This window comes from Bison bison, unplaced genomic scaffold (assembly GCF_000754665.1).
Source record: "Bison bison bison isolate TAMUID 2011002044 unplaced genomic scaffold, Bison_UMD1.0 scf7180017864061, whole genome shotgun sequence".
NCBI classification, from domain to species: domain Eukaryota; kingdom Metazoa; phylum Chordata; class Mammalia; order Artiodactyla; family Bovidae; genus Bison; species Bison bison.
Window position 1 is genome coordinate 957,776 of NW_011494633.1, and position 9,637 is coordinate 967,412.

Genomic DNA, 9,637 nt, shown 5'->3' on the forward strand with positions numbered 1-9,637 from the left:
CGTTTATTTTTCTGGTAGTTGAGCTGTAGGTAGTTGCTTGTTATTATTTTTGAGATTAGTTGTTTGTCGGTTGCTTCATTTGCTATTATTTTCTCCCATTCTGAAGGCTGTCTTTTCACCTTGCTAATAGTTTCCTTTGATGTGCAGAAGCTTTTAAGGTTAATTAGGTCCCATTTGTTTATTTTTGCTTTTTTCTTACCTTCTGGCTGAATTATTCAGCCTCTTTTCTACACTGAATTTCCTCACTGAGCTATCCTTATTTCAGCCTCTTTTCTCCACTGAATTTCCTCACTGAGCTATCCTCATTCTATTACTCTTTATATCCTTAATTAACATTTAATTAAGCAGTTGTTTCCTGATCTTCGCCTACACCGTCTCTCCTTCGAATACCCTGGATCAGCCGGGGCTGGTCCCCGGCAGACAGGGAAGCAGCAGTCCACAGGGTCAGAAAGAGTCAGACATAACTGAGCAACTGAACAACAACAAAATAACTTTCAAAGATGTAGTGTCTCCTTCCCAGAGACCCAGAGAAAAGAGCAAATTTTCTTACCCCCTTGGAAGAAAGAGAGAGTGTTTCCCTCTGGAGCTGTGGCTAACAATTATATTGTTCAGTATTACAGAGTTGGATTCCATAGACTCATGGATCCTTTCTCTTATAACACAACTTTCTGTATGGCTGATGCCACCTGTTTTCTTTCCATGGGCCTTGGGGAACTGTGGCTAAAACTGTCTTCATTTGGGTTGCCATTGCATAATACCATAAACGAGGTGTCATAAAAAACAGAAATGTATCACCTTCCTATGCTTGGGAAGTTCAATATCAAGACACGAGCTGATTTAGTGCCTGGTGAGGATCCACCTGCTGGTTCATAGATAGACTTTTTGTCACTGTGTCTTTACATGGTAGAAAGGAGGAGGAAGAGTATTAGTCCCATTCATGAGGGCTCCATCTTCCTGACCTAGTCACTTCCCCAAAATCCAAGCTCCAAATACCTTCACATTGGAGATTCAGTTTCAACATAGGGATGGCCAAGAGGCACACAAAAAGATGCTCAGTTCAGTTCAGGCGCATAGTCCTGTCCAACTCTTTGTGACCCCATGGACTGCAGCATGCCAGGACTCCCTGTCCATCACCAACTCCCAGAGCTTACTCAGACTGATGTCCATTGAGTCAGTGATGCCATCCAACCATCTCATCCTCTCTCATCCCCTTCTACTCCCATCTTCAATCTTTCCCAGAATCAGGGTCTTTTCCAATCGGTCAGTTATTTGCATCAGGTGGCCAAAGTATTGGAGTTTCAGCTTCAGGATCAGTCTTACCAATGAATATTCAGGACTGATTTCCTGTAATGTGGACTGGTTGGATCGTGTTGCTGTCGAAGGGACTCTCAAGAATCTTCTCTAACACCACAGTTCAAAAGCATCAATTTTTTGCAACTCAGCTTTCTTCATAGTCCATTTCTCACGTCCATTTCTCAGGTCCATTCATGACTACTGGAAAAACCAAAGCTTTGACTAGACGGAACTTTGTTGGCAAAGTAATGTCTCTGCTTTTGAATATGCTATCTAGGTTGGTCACAGCTTTTCTTCCAAGGAGCAGGCATCTTTTAATTTCATGGCTACAGTCATCATCTTCAGTGACTTTGGAGCCCTTTAAAAATAAAGTCTCTCACTGTTTCTATTGTTTACCCATCTATTTGCCATGGAGTGATGGGACTGGATGCCATGATCTTAGTTCTGAATGTTGAGTTTTAAGCCAACTTTTTCACTCTCCTCCTTTCACTTTCATCAAGAGGCTATTTAGTTCTTCTTTACTTTCTGCCATAAAGGTGGTGCCATCTGTGTATCTGAGATTATTGATATTTCTCCTGGCAATCTTGATTCCAGCTTGTGCTTCATCCAGTCTAGCATTTCACATGATGTACTCTGCATATAAGTTAAATAACAGGATGACAATGTACAGCCTTGACATACTTCTTTTCCAATTTGGAACCAGTCTGTTGTCCCATGTTCAGTTCTAACTGTTGTTTCTTGACCTGCATACAGATTTCTCAGGAGGCAGGCCAGGTTGTCTGCTGTTCTCATTTCTTTCAAAATTTTCCAGTTTGTTGTGATCCTCACAGTCAAAGGCTTTGGCATAGTAAATACATCAGTAGTAGACATTTTTCTGGAACTCTCTTGCTTTTTCAATGATCCAAAGGATGTTGGCAATTTGACCTCTGGTTCCTCTGTCTTTTCTAAAACCAGCTTGAACATCTGGAAGTTCACGGTTCACGTACTGTCACTAATGATTAGAGAAACGCGAATCAAAACTACAATGAGATTTTGATGGCTACCGCACAATAGCCAGAAGAGCCATCATCAAAAAATCTACATATAAATGCTGTTGAGGTTACGGAGAAAATGGAACCCTCTTACACTGCTGGAGGGAATATATATTGGTACAGCCACTTTGGAAAACAGTATGTTGGTTCCTTTAAAAAACTAAACATAGACCTACTATATGACTATGCAAACCCACTACTGGGCACATACCCTGAGAAAACCATAACTCCAAAGACACATGTACCCCAGCATCCATTGCACACTATATACAAGACCTAGGACAGAGAAGCAATCTACATATCAATTGACAGAGTGGATAAAGAAGAAGCGGTACATTTATACAATTGAATATTATCCAAGCATAAAGAGGAATGAAATTGAGATAGCTGTAGTGATGTGGATGAACCTAGAACCTATCATACAGAGTGAAGTCAGAAAGAGATAAACAAATGTCATATATTAACACGTATATATGGAATCAAGAAAACTGTTATTGATGAACCTATTTGCAGGGCAGGAATAGAGGCACACACATAGACAATGGACTTGTGGACATGGGTGAGAAGGTGAAGGGATGAATTGATAGAGTAGCACTGACGTGTAGACTGCCATGCGTAAAATAGGTAACTAGAGGGAACCTGCTGTATAGCACAGGAAGTTCAGGTTGTGCTCAATAATGACCTAGAGGGCTGGAGTAAAAGGGTAGGAGGGAGGCTCAAGAGGGATTGGATATATGTATACATACATATGCCTGATTCATGATGTACAAAAGAAACTAACACAACATTGTAAAACAATTATATTCCAATAAAAAATTTTGAGAAAGATCAGTTCAGTTCAGTCACTCAGTTGTGTCTGACTCTTTGAGATCCCACGGACTGCAGCATGCCAGGCCTCCTTGTCCATGAACAACTCCCAGAGTTTACTCAAACTCATGTCTATTGAGTCAGTGATGCCATCCAACTATCTCATCCTCCGTCATCCCCTTCTACTCCCAACTTCAATCTTTCCCAGCATCAAGGTCTTTTCAAATCAGTCAGTTCTTCGCATGAGGTGGCCAAAGTATTGAAGTTTCAGCTTCAGCATCAGTCCTTCCAATGAATATTCAGGACTGATTTCCTTTAATATGGACTAGTTGGATAGCACTGCTGTCCAAGGGACTCTCAAGAATCTTCTCCAACACCACAGTTCAAAAGCATCAATTCTTTGGCCCTCAGTTTTCTTTAGAGTCCAACTCTTACATCCATACATAACTACTGGAAAAACCAAAGCTTTGACTAGAGGGATCTTTGTTGGCAAAGTAATGTCTCTGCTTTATAATATGCTGTCTAGGTCATTATTACCATGATACTAAAACCAGATAAACACACTAAAATATTAAAAAATTACATGCCAGTACTTCCACTAAATACAGATGTAAAAATACTCAAATTATTATCAAATTGAATTCAACAATGTATATAAAGGATCATATACCATGATCAAGTAGGATTTATTCCAGTTATACCAGAATAGTTTGATATTTCAATTCAATTAAGCCTTTGTGTGGATCAAAATAAACTGTGGAAAATTCTGAAAGAGAGGGGAATACCAGACCACCTGACCTGCCTCTTGAAAAATCTGTATGCAGGTCAGGAAGCAACAGTTAGAAGTGGACATGGAACAACAGACTGGTTCCAAATAGGAAAAGAAGTACATCAAGGCTGTATACTGTCACCCTGCTTATTTACCTTATATGCAGAATATATCATGAGAAATGCTGGGCTGGAAGAAGCACAAGCTGGAATCAAGATTGCCAGGAGAAATATCAATAACCTCAGATATGCAGATGACACCACCCTTACGGCAGAAAGTGAAGAGGAACTAAAAAGCCTCTTGATGAAAGTGAAAGAGAGAGTGAAAAAGTTGGCTTAAAGCTCAACATTCAGAAAATGAATATCATGGCATCCGGTCTCATCACTTTATGGGAAATAGATGGGGAAACAGTGGAAACAGTGTCAGACTATTTTTTTTGGCTCCAAAATCACTGCAGATGGTGACTGTGGTCATGAAAATAAAAGACACTTACTCCTTGGAAGGAAAGTTATGACCAACCTAGATAGCATATTCAAAAGCAGAGACATTACTTTGCCAACAAAGGTCCAGCTAGTCAAGGCTATGGTTTTTCCTGTGGTCATGTATGGATGTGAGATTTGGACTGTGAAGAAGGCTGAGCGCCGAAGAATTGATGCTTTTGAACTATGGTGTTGGAGAAGACTCTTGAGAGTCCCTTGGACTGCAAGGAGATCCAACCAGTCCATTCTGAAGGAGATCAGCCCTGGGATTTCTTTGGAAGGAATGATGCTGAATCTGAAACTCCAGTACTTTGGCCACCTCACATGAAGAGTTGACTCACTGGAAAAGACTCTGATGCTGGGAGGGATTGGGGGCAGGAGGAGAAGGGGACGACAGAGGATGAGATGGCTAGATGGCATCACTGACTCGATGGACGTGAGTCTGAGTAAACTCCTGGAGTTGGTGATGGACAAGGAGGCCTGGCGAGCTGCGATTCATGGGGTCGCAAAGAGTCGCAAAGACACGACTGAGTGACTGAACTGAACTGAACTGAACTGAATGTAATACACCATATTACCAAAAGGAAGGATAAATATCATGTGATCACTAAGTTTCCAAACAAGTTGACATTCCTTCATGATAAAGTTTCTCATCAAAGTTGATCTAGAGGGAATATATCTCAACATAGTAAAGTACATTTATGATAAAGCAACAGTTAACATCACAATCAAGAGTTAAAAGCTGAAAGTTTTTTTTAATCTAAAATCCGGTACAAGACAACAGTCCCTTTCTCACCTCTTCTACCTAATATAGTCAATATAGGCAGTCCTAGTCATCGCTAAGAGTTGGATACAACTGAGCGACTTGACTTTCCCTTTTCACTTTCATGCATTGGAGAAGGAAATGGCAACCCACTCCAGTGTTCTTGCCTGGAGAATGCCAGGGACAGCAGAGCCTGGTGGGCTGCCGTCTATGGGGTCACACAGAGTCGGACACGACTGAAGTGACTTAACAACTGCAGCAGTCATAGCAATTAGACAACAAAAAGCATTAAAAGGCATCCAAATTAGGAAGAAAGAAGTAAAGCTATCACTATTTGCAGACAACACACAATGCTATATAGAGAGAACCCTAAGGTCTCCACCAATTAACTATGTTGGCAAGGATGTGAGTAAAGGGAGTCCTTGGACACTGTTGTTCAGTTATGCTCTTGGGCAGTCACTGTGGAAAACTTTACAGAGGTTCCTCAGAGAACTAAAAATAGAACTACTATATGAGTAGTATATCTGAGGAAAACAAAAAGACTATTTTGAAAAGATTCATGTACCTTCAGTTCATAGCAGCATTATTATTGTAGCCAAGATATGGAAATGACCTAAGTGCTCATTGACAGAGGAATGCATAAAGAAGACGTGGTGCACACACACACACACTATGGTATGTTAGCCATTAAAAAAAAAAAAAGGATGTAAATCTGCCATTTTAAACAATGTAGATACACCTAGAGAGTATATAGTGAAATACATCAGACAAAGACAAATACTCTTACATCACTTGTTTATAGAATCTAAATATTAAAACAAAAATGCATATAGCAAGGCAGAAACAGACTCATACATATAGAAAACAAACTAATGGTTACCAGTGGGGATCAGGAAAGGGGGAGGGGCAAGATAGGGATGTGGGATTAAGAGACACAAATGCATAAAATAAATAAGCAGCAAGGATATATTGTAAACCATGAGAAGTATATTCAATGCTTATCAGATCAGATCAGATCAGTAGCTCAGTCATGTCCAACTCTTTGTGACCCCATGAATCACAGCACACCAGGCCTCCCTATCCATCACCAACTCCTGGAGTTCACTCAGACTCACGTCCATCGAGTCAGTGATGCCATCCAGCCATCTCATCCTCTGGTGTCCCCTTCTCCTCCTACTCCCAATCTCTCCCAGCATCAGAGTCTTTTCCAATGAGTCAACTCTTCGCATGAGGTGGCCAAAGTAGTGGAGGTTCAGCTTAAGCATCATTCCTTCCAAAGAAATCCCAGGGCTGATCTCCTTCAGAATGGACCAGTTGGATCTCCTTGCAGTCCAAGGGACTCTCAAGAGTCTTCTCCAACACCACAGTTCAAAAGCATCAATTCTTCGGTGCTCAGCCTTCTTCACAGTCCAACTCTCACATCCATAACATGACCACAGGAAAAACCATAGCCTTGACTAGCCGGACCTTTGTTGGCAAAGTAATGTCTCTGCTTTTGAATATGCTATCTAGGTTGGTCATAAGTTTTCTTCCAAGGAGTAAGTGTCTTTTAATTTCATGGCTGCAGTCACCATCTGCAGTGATTTTGGAGCCCAGAAAAATAAAGTCTGACACTGTTTCCACTGTTCCCCCATCTATTTCCCATGAACTGATGGGACTGGATGCCATGATCTTAGTTTTCTGAATGTTGAGCTTTAAGCCAACTTTTTCACTCTCCACTTTCATATAATATATATAAAATATATAAATATATTTATAAAATATAAATGTTTATATTTATATATTTATCATGTATAATATATTATGTAAAAATAATAAAATAAAATAAAATATTATATTTATTATATTTTATAGTTATTTAATTATTGCTGATAGTTATTATCAGCAATGCTTATAATAACTTTCAATTAATTATTATCTATAACAATATCAGCATATTATTCAACTAAAAATAATACTGAAAATTGAGTATACTTTAGTAAGAAAAAGCAAGAAATTTGACTTCCCAAAAATGAAGAATGAAGACCTCAAATCTACTTAATAGAATATATGGAAAGTTCATGGGATTCAGCAGTCAACATGTTAACTAAACTGTAGGTCACCTAGGCAATGAATCATGTCTGTTTATTGCTAGGAATTAAGTTCGATTACTGTGGCCTGAATAGTGCCATGATTGTTGCTAACTCTCCTTCATGTGGGAAACCTTCATCATTAATATGTCCATCAATCTACAGCTTGCCCCTTTATAACAACTAAAACAGCAGTAAAATACATCTTGGATGGGTATAAGATTATGACTCCTTTCAGACAACGATTACAAAAACACGGTATCAGTGAGCAGGTAAAGAGGGAAACTTACAATCACTGTGGATGTGTATCAGGTATATGGTTAGAACTCTGGCTGCTCCACTTAGAAAACAGTATATAAAGATATGTAATACCTGCTAAGGAAAAATGTTAATAATTGTAGTGTCTTATGGCCCTACTCTGGAGAAGGCAACAGCAACCCACTCTAGTACTTTGGCTGGAAAATCCCATGGATGAAGGAGCCGGGTAGGTTGCAGTCCACGGGGTCGCTAAGAGTCGGACACTACTGAGCGACTTCACTTTCACTTTTCACTTTCACGCACTGGAGAAGGAAATGGCAACCCACTCCAGTGTTGTCGCCTGGAGAATACTAGGGACAGTGGAGCCTGATGGGCTGCCGTCTATGGGGTCGCACAGAGTCAAACACGACTCAAGAGACTTAGCAGCAGCAGCAGCATGGCCCTACTCATGCTGCATTTATCATGCCAAACTTTGATCAATTTGGAGATGGCAATGTGAGGTCTCATGCTGGTTGGAATAAAGGATCTTTGGCTCTGAGCGAGTTTTCCCTGAGGTGAATGAACTCACCCAGAAAGACACAGAAGGACTGGCTAGATTTCAGCTTCCTATTGCTCTGGATTGGGTTTGCAATGCTAATAAATGTGACCTACTGCAGAAGGAGAAAGTAATTATGAAGAAATCTAAAACATTCTATTGTTCCTTATGTTGAAAATGGACAAGAGCTTAAAAGACGTGTTATGGAAATGGAGCAGCAGATGCCACATCTTAAAAAAGACTGCTTTAAAATTGTTGCCACCCTGCGAGTCAAGAAGAAGTGAACCAAATGGTGCAAATCCCATACCCCTAGTCCAAAAGCATGTGTCTATAGCTGCTGAGTAAAGGGGTTCCCAATGCTAAATAAGCTGTGTTAGTAATCAAAACCATATGATTCAAAGCTTTAGGTAGACAAAAAACAGTAGAAGTTCATTTAGTTGCACCAGAAGCAATTGCCACATTATTAGAAACCAAATGTGAATGCATCTTGCTGAATGGAATGAAGCCAATATCTCCTATGTCCTCTAATCTCTCTCTCCTTCCTAATGAATTTGAATTCCTTAGGGTGTGAAAAGGGGGGAGAAGAGTAGAGAGAGAGGTGGTCATGTTTTCACTGTCCCTGAGAGGGACCAAAAGGACTAGAAGTCACCCATTTGAGTATCCAGGAAACTTCAGAAAAAGGAAGGACTCAAGCTTTTTATTTTAAATGACCAACCAAATTCAGGCTTGTGGAGGTGGGGGGAAGTCAGATTTAACAGAGGAAGTTAGTTAAATAAGTTTCACAATGTGGAAGGGAAGCTAACATGACCTTGTGGGTGGTGCCCTGTGAGCCAACTCAAATTATAGTTTTAGCCACTTCTGCCAGGTGGCGCTAGTGATAAAGAACCTGCCTGCCAATGCAGGAGACAAAAGAGATGCAGGTTTGATCCCTGAGAGGGGAAGATCTCTTGGTGGAGAGGGTGGTAACCCACTCCAGTATTCTTGCCTGCAGAATCCCACGGGCAGAGGAGCCTGGCGGCCTATAGTCCACAGGGTCGCAAGAGTCGAACACGACTGAAGTGGCTTAGCACGCATGCTGATTGCATAATGCTTTTGTTTTACTTGCTTCCTCTCTGAAAGTACTAAATTATAGAGAGGATTCTTTTTGATCCGGAAGAATTCATGTATAAAAGTGCTAATGGGATAAAAGGATAGCTCCAATTTTTTTTCCCAATTCAGTCTTGGGCAGTCCAATATACCTTGTGGCTCAGCTGGTAAAGAATCCGCCCGCAATGCGGGAGACCTGGGTTTGATCCCTGGGTTGGGAAGATCCCCTGGAGAAGGGAAAGGCTCCCCACTTGAGTATTCTGGCCTGGAGAATTCCATGGAATGTTTAGTCCATGGGGTCTCAAAGAGTTGGATATGACTGAGGGACTTTCACTTTCATATATATATATATATATCTCCAGGGAGGAAGAGGGATAGTTAGGAAATTTGGGATTGTCATATGCACACTCCATCTGGTCCCATCACTTCATGGGAAATAGACGGGGAAACAGTGGAAACAGTGTCAGACTTTATTTTTCTGGGCTCCAAAATCAAAGTCTGACACTGTTTCCACTGTTTGCCCATCAATTTCCCATGAAGTGATGGG